This window comes from Scardinius erythrophthalmus (assembly GCF_964197995.2).
Source record: "Scardinius erythrophthalmus genome assembly, chromosome: 4".
Classification (NCBI taxonomy): Eukaryota; Metazoa; Chordata; class Actinopteri; order Cypriniformes; family Leuciscidae; genus Scardinius; species Scardinius erythrophthalmus.
In genome coordinates this window covers 35378767-35403520 of record NC_138224.1, presented here as the reverse complement: position 1 = coordinate 35403520, position 24754 = coordinate 35378767, and the positions used below count along the sequence as shown (strand labels likewise).

Sequence of the window (24754 nt, the reverse complement as noted above, 5' to 3'; positions counted from 1 at the left end):
CTGAATAACAATGATTCTGATTTATTGACATAATCTGTGCTTCCACACGTGCTGAAAACCTCTGAAGCTAGAGCAGTGTTTATTTCATTGACAAATCATTTATCATAATTTTCATCAGGCGATACGATAACTAAATAAAAACCAGTTATTTTTATACAAAACTATAAAGCTATCTTTTGACATTTTTGTCAACAAATTAAAAACGAGACAAATGTTGGGGAGGGACAATTGATAACTAATACTACTCATTAGAATTGCTGATCTACCCGGCAGGACATAAGTTGGCATACACTCGCTGCATGTCTCATAAAACGTTCAAAAATGTAAACCGAAATGGTTAGGAAAAAGAGAAGAGCAGGTAAATGGATACATCTGAAAAAGTATGTCTGCTTGAGAGAATGAAGAATATTGTATGCAAATTGATACAAAGAATGCACATATCATTAATTAAAAAGAAAATCATGTTCTTGTTTCTTTATGAAAAGTGGTTTTATTTATTTAAGATAAATAAACACGTCAGAGCAATTAAAGGTTGTATCAGCGATTTCAGGCCCAAACATAAATGATCACATTCATCTAATATTTCCGAACGATCCGCTAGCTGCCCGCCCCATAAGCAGGCCGTCAAAAAAACGTGTCTCTGTAGACAGCCTAGGCTCTGAGATCTGCACACAAAAACAGTTGGTTTCACCACCACTCAAAACCCAAATAAATAGTGTTCCAACCAATCACCGACAGGGGTGGGTGTTGTGAGGTTTTCGCATGCAGCCGTCATAGGCAGCTATGCACGAGCGCAAAACCTCACAACACCCACCCCTGTCGGTGATTGGTTGGAACACTATTTATTTGGGTTTTGAGTGGTGGTGAAACCAATTGTTTTATGAAAAATCATCTTATTATGAAAGGGATATATGGGTTGGTGCACTGTGATTAACTTGGAAGCTTAAAAATGGCACTTCATGACTAAAAGGTTGATGATAGACTCGTTGTTAAGCCCTATTTGGATGGGACTAGTTTAACACAGAGATGTGGTGTAATGTAATTTTACCACAGGACGTCAGTAATAATAATGGCCAATTCGCACGGGATATCTTAGTAAAACTAGCAGAAGTGGTGGTGTGTAAATCGAGTTACCCCTCCCATCACCTCCCTGTCGTCATGTGCACATTACGTTGCTTCCTGATATCATGTGCGCAAACACCCCAGTTCATTAACATGCAGTGAAAATGGTGGATGCACATTGTTCAATATAAGACTTCAGAAATCACTGTAGTGGCAATTCATTTTTCTTCATGTAATGTATATACTTGCATGACGACAACTGATTTAAGTGGAAAATTACTGCTATTTCTGTCACCTGAAACGACCTGAAAGTGTCTTTGCAACAAAAGGTGTTACTTAAGAACCCCACACACTTATTTTTTTTTAGAAGCAGTTCCTTCTTTCTCAGAGGCTGAGAGAGAGATGTTTTTGTTTTTATATGGTTTAAATCTTAAATGTAATTAACATAACAGGAAAACTGCAGGGTGAGTGATGTGTATAAACAAGGTTGTTCTTCTCTACAGAACATTATCTATATGTGAATGACCTTCTTGCGAGAATACAACTTGAAAAAAGACTCTGTTTTGTCTAACTGGTGTATTGCAAACTCACCACAAATAACTGAATATTAAAATTTCCATAACATCACGGAAAGATGAGCGAGAAGGAGAAAAATTGCCATCTACATTTGAGTCTGCTTCACCATCTTCACTGTATACACCAAACATTGACATCCATATTTTTTGACACAGCATTGTTTACATATTATAAACAGATTCCCAGATTAAGGCCAAAATCAACATAATCCATCAAGTTTAAAGAAAAACAAGAATATAATGATAAATTTAGCTCATTTTCTGGTAATAAATTAAATTTTCAATAAATTAAGTTATCCCGTAAATGCATTGGCTCTGTGACTTAAAAATTCTGATATTCCATTTAGGCTGAGTAGGTCTAGTTTTAAATATGTTGGGATTAATATCACCAGAGGGCTGTTTCATAAAAGACGCTAAGAAAAGCGGGGATTAAACTCCAACACCTGACTTGAATGAACCTTACCCCAACCTTGAAGTTGGGGCTAAAGCGGTTTCATAAAAAGTAATTGAAGTTCACGCAATCCCACTAATTTGATCCAGGTTTATCTAGTCTACATAATTGCGTGCACGCATTTCTTAAGCATCGATCATGGATCAAATGAATTATCTATCGATCATCAAACATTATATATTTTTTTTCATATATTTTATGCATTTGAGACATGTTTTTTTTTTTTTCGTGCAAAACTTACATTTCCTAGGTATATTCTCCATCTGTAAATATTGGAAAGTTTTCATTTTGCTGCTAAACTTCACATTTAACAAGCGCTGCTGCGCACATGCGCACCAAATAGGAGTGCAACAATTTTGACTGAAATATATACATTTTGCTTGAAAAATTAATATGCGATATTTTTAACACCAGAAATATCTTCAAACTATAATCATTTATGTTTAGGATGTTGAATAAGTTGCGGTGAACTTATGGGTCATTACACTCATAGCCTATATTTTATACTTAAATTTTTTTTTTTAAATGTAACCGAAGTAATTCAGGGAATACATTTTTAACCAAATATAATAAAGATACAAAATATAGTTTTGGGTATAGGACCTATGCTACTTAATAAAGGTGATTTATACTTATTTACAATTATATGAATTACAGTTTTACAGTTTTTTGGGAGAAATAAAGAATCCCCTTTTTAAATGATTGGTTAGACTTAGTTTCTAAAGTATACTATGGAGAGGATAACATGAAATTAAGAGCAAAAGTATACATTTTGAAAAGATATAGGCAACTCTAAAATCAAAGAATATTCCATAAAATAAAGGAATACATATTAATAATTTTTTTATACAACCCTCCCTTCCTTTTAATTCTAATTATTTTATTTATTTACTTGTTTAATATTGTTATTATTTGATATTTAAATAATATTACTTGAATAACTTCTTAGGAAGTATGTATCATAAGTGTTTTATATAAATGTGCATGTTTAATTTTTATACATATTCATATTCATTTATATACATTTTTGTCGTTTTTTCCTTTTTTCATATGTAAAAGTGTCTAACTATATACTTATTGGTTATTGTTCTAATTATGTGGTTTTTATGTGTTGGTGGGTATTATCACAAAAAGAAAAATAAGGAATAATTATTGGGGGGAAATTATGTCTTTAAAGAGACTGTCCATTTGTATAATTGTGTTAAATGTGTTTGAATTGAAAGACATTATAAAGTACATAATATATACAGGTGCTGGTCATATAATTAGAATATCATCAAAAAGTTGATTTGTTTCAGTTATTCCATTCAAAATTGTACAAATACAGCAGCCGCACACTCAAACCTGTGCAAGATCAATCAAAAAGTGAAACTTGTATATTATATAGACTCATTACATGCAAAGTGAGATATTTCAAGCCTTTATTTGTTATAATTTTGATGATTATGGCTTACAGCTTGTGAAAACCACAAAATCAAAATCTTAGAAAATTAGAATATTACATGAAATCACACAGTAATTACACAGTAATCCCATGGTCATTGAACCAGGTTTTGGTTATTTTGGCAGTGTGGGCAGGTGCAAATCCTGCTGGAAAATGAAGGAAGCATCTCCATAAAGCTTGTCTGCTGAAGGAAGCATGAAGTGCTCTGGAAATGTCCTGGTAGACGGCTGCGTTGAGTGGACAGCACAGTGGACCAACACCAGCCGATGACATGGCTCCCCAAACCAACACAGACTATGGAAACTTCACACTGGACTTCAAGCATCTTGGATTGTGTGCCTCTCCATTCTTCCTCCAGACTCTGGGACTTTGGTTTCCAAATGAGATGCAAAATTTGCTCTCATCAGAAAAGAGGACTTTGGTCCACTGTGCTTTATTAAATCCAGAGTCAACGCAGCCGTCTACCAGGACATTTTCAGAGCACTTCATGCTTCCTTCATTTTCCAGCAGGATTTGCACCTGCCCACACTGCCAAAAGAACCAAAACCTGGTTCAATGACCATGGGATTACTGTGTAATTTCTGTGTGATTTCATGTAATATTCTAATTTTCTGAGATTTTGATTTTGTGGTTTTCACAAGCTGTAAGCCATAATCATAAATATAACAAATAAAGGCTTGAGATATCTCACTTTGCATGTAATGAGTCTATATAAAATACAAGTTTAACTTTTTTAACGGAATTACTGAAATAAATCAACTTTTTGATGATATTCTAATTATATGACCAGCACCTGTATATAGTTGTTGGACATTAGATGGGCCTTTAGAATTTTAAACCTACAAGTGTCATGATAGATTACTGGAAGCAAATGCGGGTGAAAACAGTGTTTATTAGAACAGCAAAACTGACAGGGAATATCACTCAAAAGTCAAGGATGCTGGTTCTCTCAGGGAACAGGCGATCAGGCTCTCTCAGGGGGAAGACAATCAGACTCAAACTCGCAGGGACTTCGATGGTCAGGTGAAGAAGTGCTCGGATGCGTAAACCAGTGGTAATCTCCAGTGCTCGGTGCTCGGGTGCGGTGAAACAGAGAAGAAGAAGAAATCCACAGACTAAAGGCGGGCATACACTGTGCGATTTTCGCCCGATTTTGAGCCGAATTCTGACTCGTGCGACTCTTTTTCGGGTCGGGCCGATTTTCAGCTTTGTCGTGCGTCGTTTGTCGTGCAGTGTTCGTGCAGTGTACAGGGGGAAACGAGAGGCGATTAACCTCTCCCGACCGGCAATCGGATGGTCGGATGAATTTCTGGCATGTTAGAAATTTTGGTCGCTCCTCGTGACTATATCGCACAGTTGAAGCAGAGCTACGAACTGATCGCCCTAAACTCAGTGTTTTTCCCCTCACTGCACCTGCGCGAAAACAGAAGTTTAACCATTTCAAATGCAGCAAAAAAAAAAAAAACACGAAAAGAGGGAGATCTATAAGTTCTAGCTACAAATTACTGTTGCTTACCTCCAGTTCGTGTTGCAAAATGGATGAACCATTACCCAAGTCTTCCAAGCCACCAGCGATCTACACCGTGCTTTTTTTTATTAATTTCTTAAACAATGTTTTTGAAATAAAGCTGTTTTTAACTTTCATTGATGACTAATTATTGCAGTGTTCGGACTCGGACATATTATAGACTGTTAATAATTAATTATATGGCTATAATTCACTGTAATCGACCTTAACCCAGCCAGCAATGACAGGTGGGGCCCAGATGGGTTAACTACGGGTTCCATGGGTACTGTGTGGGCATGGGCTTTGGCTGGGTGAAATCAGCGGGTCCCATGTAGGTTTTGTAGTACGAGTCCCACATAGGAAGCCCATATGAGCTGATTACATGGGCCCCATAAGGGACAGGCATGGGCCAAGTGGGCATGGGTTTGATCTGGGAACACATATATGGGTCTTGCATAACATATTTATGGGCCAAGTGGGCATGGGTCTGAACTGAGAACGCATATATGGGTCCTGCATGGTTTATTTATGGGCCGAGTGGGCATGTGTTTGATCTGGGAACACATATATGGGTCTTGCATGACATATTTATGGGCCAAGTGGGAATGGGTTTGATCTGGGAACACATATATGGGTCTTGCATAACATATTTATGGGCCAAGTGGGCATGGGTTTGATCTGGGAACACATATATGGGTCTTGCATAACATATTTATGGGCCAAGTGGGCATGGGTTTGATCTGGGAACACATATATGGGTCTTGCATAACATATTTATGGGCCAAGTGGGCATGGGTTTGATCTGGGAACACATATATGGGTCTTGCATGACATATTTATGGGCCAAGTGGGAATGGGTTTGATCTGGGAACACATATATGGGTCTTGCATGACATATTTATGGGCCAAGTGGGAATGGGTTTGATCTGGGAACACATATATGGGTCTTGCATGACATATTTATGGGCCAAGTGGGCATGGGTTTGAACTGGGAATGCATATATGGGTCCTGCATAGAATTTTTATGGGCCAAGTGGCCATGGGTCTGAACTGAGAACGCATATATGGGTCCTGCATGGTTTATTTATGGGCCGAGTGGGCATGGGTTTGATCTGGGAACACATATATGGGTCCTGCATAGAATTTTTATGGGCCAAGTGGCCATGGGTTTGAACTGGGAACACATATATGGGTCCTGCATAGCATATTTATGGGCCAAGTGGGCATGGGTTTGATCTGGGAACACATATATGGGTCCTGCATGGTTTATTTATGGGCCAAGGGGGCATGTGTTTGATCTGGGAACACATATATGGGTCTTGCATGACATATTTATGGGCCGAGTGGGCATGGGTTTGAACTGGGAACACATATATGGGTCCTGCATAGCATATTTATGGGCCAAGTGGGCATGGGTTTGATCTGTGAACACATACATGGGTCTTGAATGGCATATTTATGGTCCAAGTGGGCATGGGTTTACATTTATTTATCGGCCAAGGGGGCATGTGTTTGATCTGGGAACACATATATGGGTCTTGCATGACATATTTATGGGCCGATTGGGCATGGGTTTGATCTGGGAACACATATATGGGTCCTGCATAGCATATTTATGGTCCAAGTGGGCATGGGTTTGAACTGGGAACACATATATGGGTCTTGAATGGCATATTTATGGTCCAAGTGGGCATGGGTTTACATTTACATTTATTCATTTAGCTGACGCTTTTATCCAAAGCGACTTACAATTGCTATATATGTCAGAGGTCGCACGCCTCTGGAGCAACTAGGGGTTAAGTGTCTTGCTCAGGGACACATTGGTGTCTCACAGTCGATTCGAACCCGGGTCTCTCACACCAAAGGCATGTGTCTTATCCATTGCGCCACACCACCCCAGTTTGAACTGGGAATGCATATATGGGTCCTGCATAGAATTTTTATGAGCCAAGTGGGCATGGGTTTGAACTGGGAACACATATATGGGTCTTGAATGGTACATTTATGGGCAAAGTGGGCATGGGTTTGAACTGGGATAATATATATAAAAATATATTTTTGATTTATTTACCGGTATGTTGTGACATTTGAATTGTTTTTTAAAGATTATGTTTGTTGTTCGATGTAACAATTTTGTATTAATGTATTTTTTGGAGAGCTGTTTTTTTTCAGAGACTTTTTTTTAAATTTAAATATATTTTTGATTTGTTTACCGGTATATTGTTGTGACGACTACAAAAGTGTTGTATTTGTGTTTTAAGAATATTCACAATTATTGTCTTTTATTTGAAACAAGAGATTGTATTTAAAAAAAAAAAAACAAGTATCCCAATTGTTTTATTTTTAATGTGAATTTTCGTGACTTAAAGTGAATTGTGTAGTGTTTGCTCCAGGCCAGTAGGGGCAGTGTAGAGTGACGAGTTACTGTAGCTGCGTGAGTAGCGGGTTTCTCATTACTGCAGAGAGCTCGAAACTGATAACATTGTCTCCTCGTTTCTCTCCTTTTTTACAGGTGGGTAAATGTATAAAAACACCCCAGAAGTAGCATTTATCTATGCTGGAATGTATGTGGGATATGAGTGAACTGTTTTTAGTGAAATGAGTTTCGTTAGGGTCTGTTTTTGATTTAGTTTGAAATGAGTTGAAACGAGAGGGCAAAGTCCTACAGAGTAACGGTCGAGCAAGTCAGCTCAACACACACTTTCCCCGTGTATATGATATTTTTTTGAGCTTGTAATGTTAACAGATATGTTTAGCTCACTGTATGTAAGTTTCCCACCATCTGTTGGAAATGTTTTTTTGCTCAATGAGTTTATACAAAAATGTTTACAGTTTAAAATGAGGTTAAAAGTTACACTTTAAGCACTTTATGAGTTCTGAGCATGATTTTGCAGTACTGTATTAACATGATACTGATAAAATACTGTGAATGGAAGATTCCAAGTATCTAAAAAAAAAGCTGGTGAATATTACCATTGTCTTTACATTTCATTTTGATAAATAGTATAAAATACAAGCATGAAGAGTAAGTGAACATGCATTTGGTGGAAAGAGGTTTATTTTAATATGGATTTTGCATTGACATGGACACTGAAAATTAACTGTAATGTTAAAAAGACACTGAACATGTAATATATGAAACACACAATGATACTTAACAATAGAGATGTGATTGCTGAAGAAAATTCAGAAAATAAATGACTGCAGAGAGCTCGAAACTGATAATACTGTCTCCTCGTTTCTCTCCTGTTTTACAGGAATTAATCTGTTATCCACGGTGCCGTTGCTACGGTACCCGTTACATTGTGACATTTAAATTGTTTTTTAAAGATAATTTTTGTTGTTCAATTTAACAATATATTTCTTGCAGTTCAAAGCGTTTTCTTAGATTGTTTCCTTAAAGGAGAACTCCGGTCAATTTTAACATTGAGCTCATTTTTTTGTACATTTGGAGTGCTGTCAATACAGAGAACAACGACATTGGTGTTGCCTGCACCGTGTTATCCTCTTTTTAAAATTTGCACCCTGTTGACTTCAATGGGGCAAGTATTAAACCTGCTTTTAGCCTCTTAACATCCTTGATGTGTCATTACAAGTGCACAGGTCATGTGAGTGATTCCTTCGGAGTGAACGCGGGTCAATCTGACTGCAGTAGATGTGAAAGATATGGATAAAAATTATATTTATTTAGCCAGCGCTCATACCTGTATTTACATCCTGTTTTCGGTCAAAGTCCATAGTAATCAATTGTCGAGTTCACGCACATGATCATAGGTACTAAACCAATGCGCGTGAACAGGACAATCGATTACTATGGACTTTGACCGAAAACAGGATGTAAATACAGGTATGTGCGCTTGCTGAAATGGCATCACTTTTATTCATATCTTTCACATCTACTGCAGTCAGATTCACCCGTGTTTACTCTGAAGGAATCACTCACATTACCTGTGCACTTGTAATGACACATCAAGGATGTTAAGAGACAAAAAGCAGGTTTAAAACTTGCCCCATTGAAGTCAACAGGGTGCAAATTTTAAAAAGAGGATAACTTGGTGTAGGCAACACCGATTTTTGTCGTTGTTCTCTAAAATTGACCGGAGTTCTCCTTTAAACCATTTGGCATGGTTGGGCTTAGATAGGCCTTGCATGAATTGCCCAGTTAGGACCCACATAAGATCCTTACAGAGCCCACTTTAAGCCCATAGGGGCATTCACGGTTGAATCCTGGTGCAAGCCCACTTTAAACCCCTTTAGGCAGGTGGGGCCCAAAGGGGTCTGACATGAATTACCCAGTTAAGACCCACATAAGACCCTTACAGATCCCACTTAAAACCCATCTGGGCATCCACGGCTGGCCCCCATGTGGATCCCGGGTGCAAACCCACTTTAAACCCCTTCAGACTGGTGGGCCCCAAATGGGTCTGTCATGAATTGCCCAGTTAAGACCCACATAAGACCCTTACAGATCCCACTTAAAACCCATCTGGGCATCCATGGCTGGCCCCCATGTGGATCCCGGGTGCAAGCCCATTTTAAACCCCTTTAAGCAGGTGGGCCCCAAATGGGTCTGACATGAATTGCCCAGTTAAGACCCACATAAGACCCTTACAGATCCCACTTAAAACCCATCTGGGCATCCACAGCTGGCCCCCATGTGGATCCCGGGTGCAAACCCACTTTAAACCCCTTCAGACTGGTGGGCCCCAAATGGGTCTGTCATGAATTGCCCAGTTAAGACCCACATAAGACCCTTACAGATCCCACTTAAAACCCATCTGGGCATCCACGGCTGGCCCCCATGTGGATCCCGGGTGCAAACCCACTTTAAACCCCTTCAGACTGGTGGGCCCCAAATGGGTCTGTCATGAATTGCCCAGTTAAGACCCACATAAGACCCTTACAGATCCCACTTAAAACCCATCTGGGCATCCATGGCTGGCCCCCATGTGGATCCCGGGTGCAAGCCCATTTTAAACCCCTTTAAGCAGGTGGGCCCCAAATGGGTCTGACATGAATTGCCCAGTTAAGACCCACATAAGACCCTTACAGATCCCACTTAAAACCCATCTGTGTAGCCATGCTGCAAAGCCCACTTTGGACCCCATTGGGCAGGTGGGGCCCAAATGGGTCTGACATGAATTGCCCAATTAAGACCCATGCAGTACCCTTACAGGTCCCACTTTTAGTACGTCTGGGCTTCCACGGCTGGCCCCAATGTGGATCCCGGGTGCAAGCCCATAATGGGGCCCACATTTGCCGCCCATGAAGCCCTCATCTGGGCCCCACATGTCATTGCTGGCTGGGAATGTTTTAGACAAAAAGGAGGAAGCTTCTATGTAATATTTTATTATCCTCACAGCGTGTTGGTTATGCGGTGATGCGCTATGAAATTATTGCGTGGCAATTTAATTATAATAGCCTATAAATTTTATAATAAAAATAGCCTAGTCCTTCCCTAATAATAATAATAATAATACCAATTTAATACATAAATTAGAAATGCTAAATCATCTTGATATTGATAGCTGATGCGTGTTTTGATAATATCTCTGGATACATGATATCATCTATAGGCGCAACCCAGGGTTTATCGCGCTGATTCACGCATTTTTCACACGTACAGTGTGAGCAGTGAAGTCGCAGCTCGATGATCGGACCGTATAGTGTGAGCACATAAATCCTGAGCTTTGGCTTTACATCGCATGCGATCTACTCGTTCAGTGTGAGTAGGTACCTTGCTGAAATCGCACAGACATCGCACAGTGTATGCCCGCCTTAAACAGGATCCGGCTGACACGGCACGACACACACAGAACAGGACTGCAAACAACGGATGGACACTGGAATAGAGAATTGAGTCAGTATATATGGAGAGCGGAAATGGATTGCAGCTGCAGCGGGTAATTAGTGTGATAGATCGCAGCTGGAGCACTGAACAACCACGCGAGCGGGACAACGCCCACTCACGCACACTCACAGACATGTAAACAAACAGTGACACGAGACACAGAGGAAACAGTGCATAAATCAACCGTGACAACAAGTAAGTGTATTTTAATGATAGCAATAAATGTAAAGGGACTATATATGCTACAATGATAAATGATACAAGACCTACAAACGTGTTAAAGTATATTGTATAATATCAATTGTTTATGTAAAAAAAAAAAAAAAATTAATGGCACCCCTGGTAAATATGATAAAAAATGGCTGTAAAAAAATTAATCTGCATTGTTTATCTTGTTTATTTTGATCTTTCACTAAAAAAAATAGCAAAAATCTAACCTTTCATTGAAGTAAAATAATTGAAAGTGGGGAGGAAATCACATTATGAAATAAATGTTTTTCTCCAAAACACGTCGGCCACAATTATTGGCACCCCTAGAATTTTTTACGAGTAAAATATCTCTGAAGTATGTTCCCATTAATATTTACCTTTATTTAGCACACCAGAGTGACTAGGAACATGAAATTGTCTAGCTATGACTTCTTGTTTCACAGGAGTTTAAATATGATGAATACACAAAGGCCAAATTTCTTTAATCATCCATCACAATGAGTAAAACCAAATAATAGTCAAGTCAAGTCAGCTTCATTTATATAGCGCTTTTAACAATGTAGATTGTTTCAAAGCAGCTTTACATAGATAAGCGTATCATTTAAGATAACAGAGATTGTTTTGGCTTTATAGCGGTTCTTTAATAAAGTTATTTTCCAGCTAAAGTTAGTTTTGATTGATTTGCTTCCGTCGCAACGATCATTTGTTATTAAATTAGGGGCCGCTAAGACAACACCATTCTCTCTACACAGACTTTAAACGCGAACCTGTGAGAAACGCTGATGGGCATTGCGCATTTAGAATGGGTTCTATAGTTATGTGCGTTTGAATATACGTGCGCAAGTTTGGAATTCCCTACAAGCCAAGCCTAAACAAAGTACTTGTCTTTCCTTGTAAATTTTGATAAAGAATTTTTTTTTTTTTGTCTCTTCGGGGTAGGAACGCGAAACGAATTTTCCCGACAACGCCTTATCTGTAGAGTGGTAAAGGGATCCTCCATAGGGAGAGACTAGTTGGCACTTCAGCACTGCGTTGTCATCGGGTCCAGGCGAAGGTCCTTCGTCAGATGTATACGGCCTGGATCCGGCAGGCTGCGGGAAAACCTCGGGATAAACACAGACTCTGAAATTAGTGTAGATGCCATTCTTCTTATGATGTAACGAGTACATCAGGATTTATGGGAAGTGTTCCCGGTTCTGGCTGACCTAATCTATGCAGCCTAACATTGAATTATAGGAGTCTATAATGTATTATGTGAATGCTAGGTCAAAGAGATGTGTCTTTAATCTGAATTTGAACTGACAGAGTGTGTCTGCTTCCCAGACAATGGTAGGAAGACTGTTCCAGAGTTTTGGCGCTAAATAGGAAAAGGATCTACCGCCAGCAGTCGATTTTGATATTCTAGGTATTATCAACTGGCCGGAATTTTGAGATCACAATAGACGTGAAGGACTATAATGCGTTAAGAGCTCGCTCAAGTACTGCGGAGCTAAACCATTTAGTGCTTTGTAAGTAATCAGCAATATTTTAAAATTAATGCGATGTTTAATAGGGAGCCAATGCAGTTTTGACAGAACCGGGCTAATATGGTCATACTTCCTGGTTCTGGTAAGAACTCGAGCCTGCTGCGTTTTGAACTAGCTGTAGTTTGTTTATTAAGCGTGCAGGGCAACCACCCAGTAGAGCATTACAATAATCTAGCCTTGAGGTCATGAACGCATGAACTAACTGTTCCGCATTTGTCAATGAGAGCATATGTCGTAATTTAGATATATTTTTAAGATGGAAAAATGCAGTTTTACAGATACTAGACACGTGACTTTCAAATGAAAGATTGGTATCAAAGAGCACACCCAGGTTCCTAACCGACGACGAAGACTTAACAGAGCAGCCATCAAGTGTTAGACAGTATTCTAGGTTATTACGTGAGGAAGTTTTTTGTCCAATAATTAGAATCTCTGTTTTTTCAGAATTTAGAAGTAGGAAATTATGAGTCATCCAATTTTTTATATCAGCTAAGCATTCCGTTAATTTTGTGATTTTGTGATGAATTGATAAGTTTCGTAAGGTTTTGAAGAAATATACAGCTGAGTATCGTCAGCATAACAGTGGAAGCTAATTCCATGTTTCCTAATGATATCTCCTAATGGTAGCATGTACAGAGTGAACAGCAGTGGTCCTAGTACTGAGCCTTGAGGTACGCCATACTGAACTTGTGATCGATGAGACATCTTTTCATTTACTGCTACAAACTGATAACGGTCAGATAAGTATGATTTAAACCATGCTAGTGCATTTCCACTAATGCCAACATAATGTTCGAGTCTATTTAAAAGAACGTTGTGGTCAATAGTGTCAAATGTAGCACTAAGATCGAGTAACACTAATAGAGAGATACAACCACGATCGGATGATAAGAGCAAATCATTTGTGACTCTAACGAGAGCCGTCTCGGTACTATGGTACGGTCTAAATCCGGACTGGAAATCCTCGCAGATATCATTTCTTTCAAGAAAGGAACACAGTTGTGAGGATACTGCCTTTTCTAATATCTTTGACAGAAAAGGTAGATTCGAGATTGGCCTGTAATTGACTAATTCTGTAGGATCAAGTTGCGTTTTTTTAACAAGCGGTTTAATCATAGCCAGCTTAAAGTTTTTTGGTACGTATCCTAGAGACAAAGACGAATTAATAATATTAAGAAGAGGATCTATGACCTCTGGAAGCATCTCTTTCAGTAGCTTAGTCGGTATAGGGTCTAACATACATGTTGTCGATTTAGATGATTTAATGAGTTTAGTAAATTCTTCCTCTCCTATAGCAACGAATTAATAAAATTTTTCCTCAGGGAGACTACAATGCACTCCCTGATGCGATACTGTAGTAGACGGTTGCATAGTTATAATTTTGTCCCTGATATTATCAATCTTATAAGTGAAGAAGTTCATAAAATCATTACTGCTGTGCTGCTTGGAAACTTCGGTGCTTGAAGCTTTCTTTTTCGTTAGTTTAGCCACCGTTATAAATAAATACCTAGGATTATGTTTATTTTTTTCTAATAGGGTTGAAAAATAAGCAGATCTAGCAGCTTTTAAAGCCTCTCTGTAAGTAATCGAGCTCTCTTTCCATGAAATGGGAAATACCTCTAGTTTTGTTTTCTTCCAGCTGCGCTCCATTTTTCTGGCTGCTCTCTTAAGGGCCTGAGTGTGCTTGTTGTACCACGGCATTGGACTATTTTCTTTAATCTTCTTTAAGCGCAATGGAGCAACTGTGTCTAAAGTGCTGGAAAAGAGAGAGTTAAAAGTTTCTGTTGCTATATCAAGTTCTTCTAAGCTATCTGGGATGCTGAGATGATGAAACTGATCAGGAAGATTATTAATAAAGCAATCTTTAGTGGCAGAAGTGATAGTTCTAACATATTTGAAACACGGAGTCGGCTTTGCAGCCTTGGATAAATGTAATTTACACGAGACAAGGTAATGATCTGAGATGTCATCGCTCTGCTGCAGAATTTCAACAGCATCAACATCTATTCCGTGTGATAATATTAGATCTAGAGTATGATTACGATGATGAGTAGGTCCTGACACGTGTTGTCTAACTCCAATTGAGTTTACAATGTCTTTAAATGCCAATCCCAATGCATCTTGTTCGTTATCTACGTGTATATTAAAATCACCAACAATTAGTACTTTATCTGCAATCAATATTAATTCTGATAGAAAGTCCGCAAATTCTTTGATAAAGTCTGTATGGTGCCCTGGTGGCCTGTATACAGTAGCCAGCACAAATCTCAAACGTGATTTATCGTTTACACTATATATTTTTACATTAAGCACCAATGCTTCAAAAGAATTATATTTAAAACTTGATTTCTTAGTGGTTTTGAAAATATTACTATAAATTACAGCAACACCACCCCCTTTGCGTTTCAGACGAGGCTCATGTTTATAACAGTAATCTTGCGGGGTGGACTCATTTAAAGTAATGTAATCGTTTGGTTTTAGCCAGGTTTCTGTCAAACACAGCACATCTAGGTTATTATCTGAAATCATATCATTAACAATGAGTGATTTTGAAGTAAGCGATCGAATATTCAGCAACCCGAGCTTTAGCATTTGCTCATCTGTATTATATCTGTTTTTTATTTGTTGAACATCAATTACATTTTTAACCTTAGATGGGTTTAAACGTTTTTTGGATTTCCAAGTTCGGGGAACAGACACAGTCTCTATATGATGATAGCTAAGTGAAAGAGGCTCTATGTGATGGGATTTATCTGACCTTGGTGACGCGAGGCCGCTAGCAGACGGTCGGTTAAGCCAGTCTGTCTGCTTCCTGACCTGAGCCCCAGATTGTCATGTTTGAGCTCTAAGACTATGTGCCATATTACTAGAGAGAAGAGCAGCACCATCCCAGGAGGGATGAATACCATCTCTTTTCAACAGGTCAGGTTTGCCCCAAAAACTTTTCCAATTGTCTATGAATTCTATATTATTTTGCGGACACCACTTAGACAGCCAACCGTTAAGCGAACACAATCTACTAACTATCTCATCACTCCTGCTAACAGGAAGGGGGCCAGAGCAAATTACAGTCCTTGACATCGTACTTGCGAGTTCACACACCTCTTTAATATTAATTTTGGTGATCTCCGACTGGCGGAGTCGAACATCATTAGTGCCGACATGAATAATGATCTTAGAGAATTTACGATTAGCATTAGCCAGCACTTTTAAATTTGCTTTGATGTCAGGCGCTCTGGCTCCCGGCAAACATGTGACTATGGTGGTTGGTGTCTCTATTTTCACGTTCCGTGTAATAGAATCGCCAATAACTAGGGCACAGTCATTCTCAGTGGGTGTTTCACTGAGCGGGGCAAATCGATTTGTTATGGTAATCGGAACGGAAGAGTAGATTTTAGATCCGCAACTAGAGCGATCCCTCACTGTCACCCATTTGCCCGGCTGCGCAGGCTCTACTTCAGCCAGAACCGACTCATGTAAAGAGTTCACTATGCTAGGCGCATCCAAAGCAGTATTTAAATCTCTTGCACTCTTACTATCCTCAATTAACGTTTGGATGCGTGTCTCTAACTCTGAAATCTTCTCTGTCAACCTAACTGTCTCCTTACATTTATCACATATAAATCCTATATTGCCGACAGAGAAGGCTATGCTAAACATGTGGCATGAAGTGCAGGTGACAATAACAGGACAAGACATTACTCACCGTGTTTGTTGACTGATTCTTACTCACCTGAGCTTTTTATGAACTCAAAGGCGCTGGCGTGCGAGAGAAAAATAAATAAATAAAAATAGCATAGCGCACGGGTGGCGCGTTAACAGGCTAGCAAATTACTAGCGTGTTGTGCTAGTAGTAACGGAAGCTAGCGATGTCAGGTTAATCTGAGATGTTGGGTAAGATGTATTTTAGTAGTATAAACAACTACAAATTGTAGTAAATGATGGTTCAAAACAAAGAAATACGAGGCTTAAACGGAGCTTACAGCACCGAAGCAAACACACTCACAGCAGGCAGCGAGGCAGACAGGAGCAATCGATCAGGAGCAGTCGCAAAAAGAGACTAACAATACGAGATTAGCAATACAATAATCCGTCACAGAGAACGTATCATTACTGAATATAGTTCTGATGTGCATCAAAAGATTGTTGTGCATCACAAAATAGAAAGTGGCTGTAAGAAAATAGCTAAAGAATTGAAAATCCCAATTTTGACCATCAGGGCAATAATTAAGAAGTTACAATCAACTAAAGATGTAACGAATCTGCCAGGAAGAGGACATGTGTCTATATTGTCTTAATGCGCGGTGAGGAGGAAAGTTTGAGTGGCCAAAGACTCTCAACACAAAAATGGGTAACTGAGCACAAAATGAAGCTTCTGCCATGACCGTCCCAGTCCCCTAAACTGAACCCTATAACAAATGAGTGGGGTGAACTGAACAGAAGAACTGCCAACATGAACTTGTGAATCTGAAGGATTTGGAGAGATTCTGTATGAAGGAATGGTCTCTGATCTCTTGTCAGTTATTGTCCAAACTCATCAGGCATAATAGAATAAAACGTCTCAGGTTACGTATGTAACCTATGTTCCCTGAGAACAGGGAATGGGACAATATGTCATCATGACGCTATGGGGAACGCCTCAGGCGTGACAGGTGTCTGAAATCAAATATCAACTCACAGCAATCATGTTGACCGGCGACAGCCCGTGAATCATCAGCTTGATTGATTAACGCGCGACCTAGATGTATAAAAGGGAGCCTTGCACACATGACAACATCCTATCGTCTGAAGGGACTGTTGCAGGCAGACCCTGAGGCATGGCAGGGAGACGTATTGTCTCGTTCCCTGTTCTCAGGGAACATAGGTTACATACGTAACCTGAGACGTTCCCTTTCGACGGGAACTCAACAATACGTCATCATGACGCTATGGGGAACGAAATACCCACTCTGCCATGCTGAGGGGAGTGCATGCCAAAAGGCAGTGACAACTGTCAGAACCAGTAATTCAGAAAACACTGGAACCACTCACCCTCAGGTCACATCGGGCTGTCAGTGACAGCACTCCCTACCGGTCATAGCCCAAGCTAATGAACCAAGAAACCGCCAGAACATAGTTAATGGGGGGTAATCTGGGCCAGCTCAAAGGCTTAGGACCACAATTTCCAATAGAAGAGGTCACTTCTAGGGAGTGTGGCTAGGGGACCCAAGGGACCCCCAGCCAGTCACTATTCAGGGGATCATGCCTCCTGAAATGCCGCCAGGCAGGCCTGACCTGGTGTCACTACATAAGACACTACAGTCTGGCCATTTCCTGTCTGTCTGAAGACAGAGCCTCTGAACACTTGCCTTAAGGTAAGGCATCCAACCCGAGGGACTGCGAAGCAGGCAGTAAACCACTCGGCCCGGATCTCAGAGACGGGATATCCTGGAGAGTATGACTCCGCATAGTGCTTTACAACCCTTGCCAGCGAGGGGAGTTCTTTACTTAATCCACGGATCTACCCAGTGTTTGTACTTCAAAAACACTGAGGAGGCCTGAGGGCCTAGGACTGAAATGCCACCAGGCAGGCCTGACCTGGTGTCAATACATAGACACTACAGTCTGGCCACTTCCCGTCTGTCTGAGGACAGAGCCTCTGGACACTTGCCTCTAGGAAAGGCATCCAACCCGAGGGACTGCGAAGCAAGCAGTAAGCCACTCGGCCCGCCAGTGCTCGCTCCGAAAACTGCCCTCATGTGGGGAGCTCCGGTACGTGAGAGCTCATACTCAGGAAGGCCGGTGAGGCCTGTAAACAGGCGACCACAGCATGTGGGAGCTCATATTCAGGAAGGCCGGAGAGGCCTGTAACCTGACAGTCACACAATGTGGGGCTACCTTCAGAAAGGCCTACCTGTAACCACATAATGTGGGTTAGGGAACCTAAGGGAAAGGGAAGCGCCTGACGTAAAACATTGCGACAGAAGACGCATCTAGAGTGGGACCCAAGGCGAAGAACCGGAGTCTGAGCCACATAAAAAAGGGAACGAAGCGGACAGCGCATGACCCTTACCATAAATATGGATTCTAGAAGTACATGACACGAAAGTGCGTGTGCTTAGCCATTCCAAATCCAAGAAGGCCTGGTGAGGCCTGTAACCTGGCGACCACAGTAGGTGGGAGCTTACATCAGGAAGGCCGGTCAGGCCTGTAACCTAGTGACCACAGCATGTGGGAGCTCATACTCAGGAAGGCCAATGAAGCCTGTAACTTGACGACTACAGCACGTGGGAGCTCATACTCAGGAAGGCCGATAAGGCCTGAAACCTGGTGACCACAACCTGTGTGAGCTTACTTTCAGGAAGGTCTGATAAGGCCTGTAACCTGACAACCACACCATGTGGGGGCTTTTCAGAAAGGCCATAAGTATGGATTTTAGAAAGTACATGAAACGAAAGTGCGTGTACTTAGCCATTCCGATTCCAGGAAGGCCTGGTGATGCCTGTAACCTGGTGACCACAGTGTGTGGGAGCCCATCAGAATGTGGAAGTTAGCTAGAGAAAGGCGTCTGTCGTAGCATGCTTTGACAACAGGACACATCTAAAGTGAGACCCGAGGTGAAAGACCAGGGTCTGAGCTACATAGGAAGGGACCGAAGCGTAAAGCGCATGACCCTTATCATAAAATATGGATTTAAGAAAGTACACAAGACGTTCAGTCGTGTGACTTACCATAAGTATGAGTCTAAGAAGGTACAGAGCATACGTACCAAGAAGAAAAAATAGATGAAGTAAAGGTACATGTACTTCATCACTCTATATTCAGGAAGGCCTAGTGAGGCCTATAACCTGATGACCACAGTAAGCGGGAGCTCATCCTCAGGAAGGCCGCTGAGGCCTGTGACCTGACGACCACAGAATGTGGGAGCTCGTATCCAGGAAGGCCGGATAGGCCTGTAACCTGGCAACCACAGCATGTGGTAACCCATGATCAGGAAGGCCAGATGAGGCCTGTAACCTGATAGTCACAATACGTGGGAGCTCACATTCAGGAAGGCCTGATGAGGCCTGCAACTTGACATGTGGAAGCTCACCACCAGTGAGGCCTATACCCTAGCGACCACACTGAGTGGGAGTTCACATTCAGGAAGGCCTGGTGAGGCCTGCAACCTGGTGACCACTGAATGTGGGAGCTTAGTACTCAGGAGGGCGGAGAGACCTGTAACCTGGCGACCACAGCATGTGGGAGCTCATATTCAACAATAGTATGTGGGAGCTCATATTCAACCACTAAATGTGGGAGCTCACATTCAGGCAGGCCTAGTGAGGCCTCTGACCTGATGACCACAGTATGTGGGAGCTCATCTTCAAGAAGGCCTGGTGAGGCCTCTGACCTGATAACCAACTACAGTATGTAGTAGCTCAAATTCATCCACTATATGTGGGAGCCCATCTTCCAGGAAGGCCTGGTGAGGCCTCTAACCTGATAACCACAGCATGTGGGAGCTCATATTCAGGAAGGCCTGGTGAGGCCTCTGACCTGATAACCACAGTATGTGGGAGCTCATATTCAACCACAGCATGTGGGAGCTCATATTCAAGAAGGCCTGTTGAGGCCTCTGACCTGATAACCACAGTATGTGGGAGCTCATAATCAACCCTGTATGTGAGCGCTCATATTCAGGAAGGCCTAGTGAGGCCTACGACCTGATAACCACATTACCTGGGAACTATTTTCAAGAAGGCCTGGTGAGGCCTATAACTTAGTAACCACAGTATGTGGGAGCTCATATTCAGGAAGGCCTAGTGAGGCCTATAACCTGAATAACCACAGTATATGGGGGCTCATATTCAGGAAGGCCTGGTAAAGCCTATTACCTGAACACCACATTGTTTCTTTTTTTTTTAAATGGGGACTGTCTGGTCAAGGAGGCCTGCTAAGGCCTACTACCTGCCATACAGCCTCCAAAAAAAAAACTTTAGATTTTTACCTTCTTACCAAAACATGCCCCAAACTCTATACAGGAGACGCGGTCTGTAAGAGAAACAGAAATATGTTATTTGCGCACAAAAAACATTTCACAAGAAGACCAGACAGTACACCTGCGGCGTGTGGAGTAAAGACACGTCAGGAATCCCTTCTTCCAAAGAGCACCTGGGCTCACCACTTACATGCCTGAAAGAGGCACTCCTACTAACCAGGTCGAAGAGGGCCATCAGACATGATACTCATCATGGGCCCAACCCCAGGCCTGATGTAAGAAAACGCCTGGGGAATGTTAGGAGAAGGCATCCGGGGAGATTAACCCTAGCGCCGCTGAGTGCGCTTTTCCTGGATAAACTCCCTCAGATCCTTCTTCCTGCGGGAGTTGCGTCTCCTCTGTGATCTGCTCCGGGCAGGAGGAGGCGCACGAGAGGAGACACTGGCCCTCTGGGCCTGTCTATGGCCCTCAGACCAAGACGGACCAGGCCTTCCCGCCTGCTTGGGTGCGGACTCGGATCTCAGCGGAATGCAGCTTTTAAAAGCAGCTGTGCGTGCCCTCGCCTCCCTGAACTTTTCAACCACCGTCTGAACGGAGGGGCCAAAAAGTTCAGCGGGCGAAACCGGCGAATCGAGAAGAAAGGTCTTCTCTTTCTCCCCGATGTCAGCCAGGTTAAGTCATAGATGCCTCTCCGTGGCCACCATAGCCGCCATTGACCGGCCAAATGCGGCAGCAGATTGTCTGGTGGCCCGGAGAGCAAGATCCGTGGTACGGCGCAGCTCAGTGACCGCCTCAGGGGATAGTCCTGTCCCCTGGTCGAGATCCCGCAGCAGGTCGGCCTGGTACGCCTGTAACACCGCAAGTGTGTGCAGAGCAGCACCAGCCAGACCCGCTGCTGTGTATGCTCTGCCATTCAAGCGCGAAGTTGTTTTTAGCGGCTTGGATGGCAGGGTAGGAGCCCTTAGTGTTGAAGCATGCCCAGAGACGAGATAGTTAGCCAACGTCTCGTCAACTGGCGGCATCGACACATACCCATACTCTGCGATTCCATCCACAGCAGCGAAACTACCCCGCTGATGTGGATGAATACGGGCAGAGTATGAGTTCTTCCATGCCGCCTTGATCTCAGTATGGAGATCCGGAAGGAATGGAAGGCTCATCTGAGCTGGTGGCCTATGGCTGGGAAGAAACCGACCACGAGCGGTCTCTTCCATAACGCGCCTCCACGGCAGCTGTAATCTGTCGGTGGCGCACCCCATAACGTCCACCAGCTCACCCTCCACCATACACAGGGCAGGATGGTTGAGATGGCTCGGTCTCCGCCTGACTGACGGCATCATCAACCATAACCTGCCCGTCCGGAAGAGCACCAGCTGCAGACGCATTAGGGGATAATGATAAAACATCATCATCTACCTGCAGCTCACCCTCGTCAGTGGACGAACTGTCTGAGAGGTTAACCTCCCTCTCAAGACGATCGGCCAGCTCCATCTGAGAACCCCATGATAAAAGTCGCCGCTGAGCCTCAGCCCGAGCGGGACCCGTACCACGGGGCTCAGATGCTGACACCTCTTCCCTCGAGAAAAGGGTCAGACGAGAGCGGAGAGTCTTTAATGAAAAACTCTCGCAGTTTGCACAAGAAGCTCTCTCGAGAGCCTCCTGTGCGTGCTCTTCACCCAAGCAGAAGACGCACAGATCGTGTGTGTCACCCGGCGTCAAATATCTTGGGCACGGGTCTGCACATTTGCGAAAGCTCTGCTTTTTCTCTGCGCGTTTCATTTCCTCTCTGAAGCGATATTCTAAATCAGACAAACAGTCCCTGAAGACGAAAAGATGTTGTCATGTGTGCAAGGCTCCCTTTTATACATCTAGGTCGCGCGTTAATCAATCAAGCTGATGATTCACGGGCTGTCGCCGGTCAACATGATTGCTGTGAGTTGATATTTGATTTCAGACACCTGTCACGCCTGAGGCGTTCCCCATAGCGTCATGATGACGTATTGTTGAGTTCCCTTCGAAAGGGAACTCAGATCTGTTATCTTGGCAAAAGGCGGTTGCAAAAAGTATTTGATAAAGTATTTAATAACAGGGAGCCAATAATTATGGCCAGCATGTTTTGGAGAAAGCATTTATTTTATAATGTGATTTACCCCCCATTTTCAATTATTTTACTTCAATGAAAGTAAAATAATATATATATATATATATATATATAGCACACATTTGTAGATATATATTGTCTCATTTATCATTGTAGCCTTTTAAAGTTGATTTTCTATATACTGTATATTTATTTTTGGATTGATAGTGGTTAATAAAGTCAAATAATGGTATGCGAGAGGGTCAGTGGTAATATCATTGTGTTCCTGACAGTCAGTGTCAGAGGATCTGTGTAACAACTGAGGCTTAGCCTGACAGTTAGCCTGCCCTGGACCAGTTTTCCAGCATAAGTTGCCAGAGTAACTGAGTTTGAACTATTTTAAGTTTGCTTTATGAAACCGAATCAACTGACAATAAGTCTGACTAACCAAAATAAGCCTGGCGTGTATTCTAATCTTGTTTAATGGAACAGCCATCTGATCTCTATCATCTCACTTTTCTGCCTATTATACCCCTTAACAAAGTGAAAAAGAGCAGCAGCACAAGATCTCGGGAGAATGATCAGGCAAATACAGTGCAGTACCATAACATTCTCAAGTTTATTAAGGAAGAAGAGTCATATTTATACACAAGATATGGCAAAATCATCCAGGATGTTCAGTCCATCCAATCATAGTAATTAAAGATCAACCTAATCATATATTGCATTTCAAGAAATATAGAAACAAGGAAGCAATGTTTGTGCGCAAATGTGTGTGTGTATCTTCAACTTATGGTTTCTTGCCAGTTTCAGTGTGTGCAAGTACTTCTTTTTTCTTTGTATGTCCATGATGTGCACACAACATAACAGGAAGAAGTTACACAAATGCAGTCTTACACAAGAATAATCAAAAGTGAAGCCTAAGAAATAAGAAAATGTTTAACATGTTATTTGGTGCTAAAAAAAAAAAGTAGTAAAATATGGGATATTGTGGTTGGATCCAAGCTCTAAGAAATCTTACATTTTAATGGACACATTTAATCCTTCACATAATGATTTATGTGCTTGGATCATTTCTATTGAGTCAACAACAGATTAAAACAAGACGTGGTTTGTTGAAGGTTACTGATCATTGACATCCATCCATCCGTCTTCCATGCCGCTTATACTATATGAGACGTGGCAGTGCTGGATGATTACTGACGTACTACAGGGTACATGATATCAGAGTAAAGAGGTTAGGGGAATGTACTGGGATCATTCTGAGAACGTAATGGGAATTATTGGGAAACTATATGGGAAAGATTTTTTTTAAATTGAAAACCATGCAATGAAAAACACCTACAATAGTTTCACTTTGTCATGTCATTGAATCATATAACAGTAAGAGAGAATAATAGATAAAAAAATTATTTAAATAAACAATTTAAAAGCAGAGCGCTAACTGCTATTCACGCAGTTGAATGCCGATGCAACGGCTGTATTTTTGTCAGCCTTTTGTCTGATAAAAAATACTTTTTATCTTTCACTTTTTATGTGAAAAAAGTGACATATCTTTTTATCTTTTTTTTTGGACGCGTTTCAGAATGGACTTCACTAACAGAGAGAAGGTAGAACTCGCATCATGTTTATTTTTCTTTATTTGGCAAAAAGCACAACACTTTGTTTTTATTGTGAATATACACAAAAAAATAGACACTTAACAGGATCGAATGATGTATAACACTTATATGATCAAAATCAACAGAGTATTTTGAGTCTCTTTTGCACTGATTAGAAAAAGCGAGCTGGTTTCGCTGGCGCGACCGCCAACCCCAGGGAGTACTCACACGCAGCAGGTTAAAGTTATCCTGGAATGTAATGATGTAGAAGACTTCCTTGTGGTGGTTCTTTTTTGAAGCTCAGTTTGTAGTTATAGGTAAAGTCTCACAGGAGGCAATAGTAATAGATACAATAAAAACATCTCAGGTTACGACTGTAACCCTACAGATGTGGCCTTTAAAAACGCGCGTTTTGTCCTGCGGCATTCGGCAATTCGTCTCGCAGAATTCTGCAAGTGCTTTCGGGGGGCACTACTTACAAATTCCC

At 41.6% G+C, this 24754-nt stretch overlaps 1 protein-coding gene across 2 annotated transcripts in view; it reads left to right on the top strand.

Annotated features, from left to right (window-relative positions):
- The window catches only part of LOC308689660 (protein NLRC3-like), a gene marked incomplete at its 3' end in the record, with an annotated part of 83062 nt that overhangs the window by 231 nt on the left and 58077 nt on the right, over positions 1-24754 (top strand). The window lies entirely within an intron of this gene.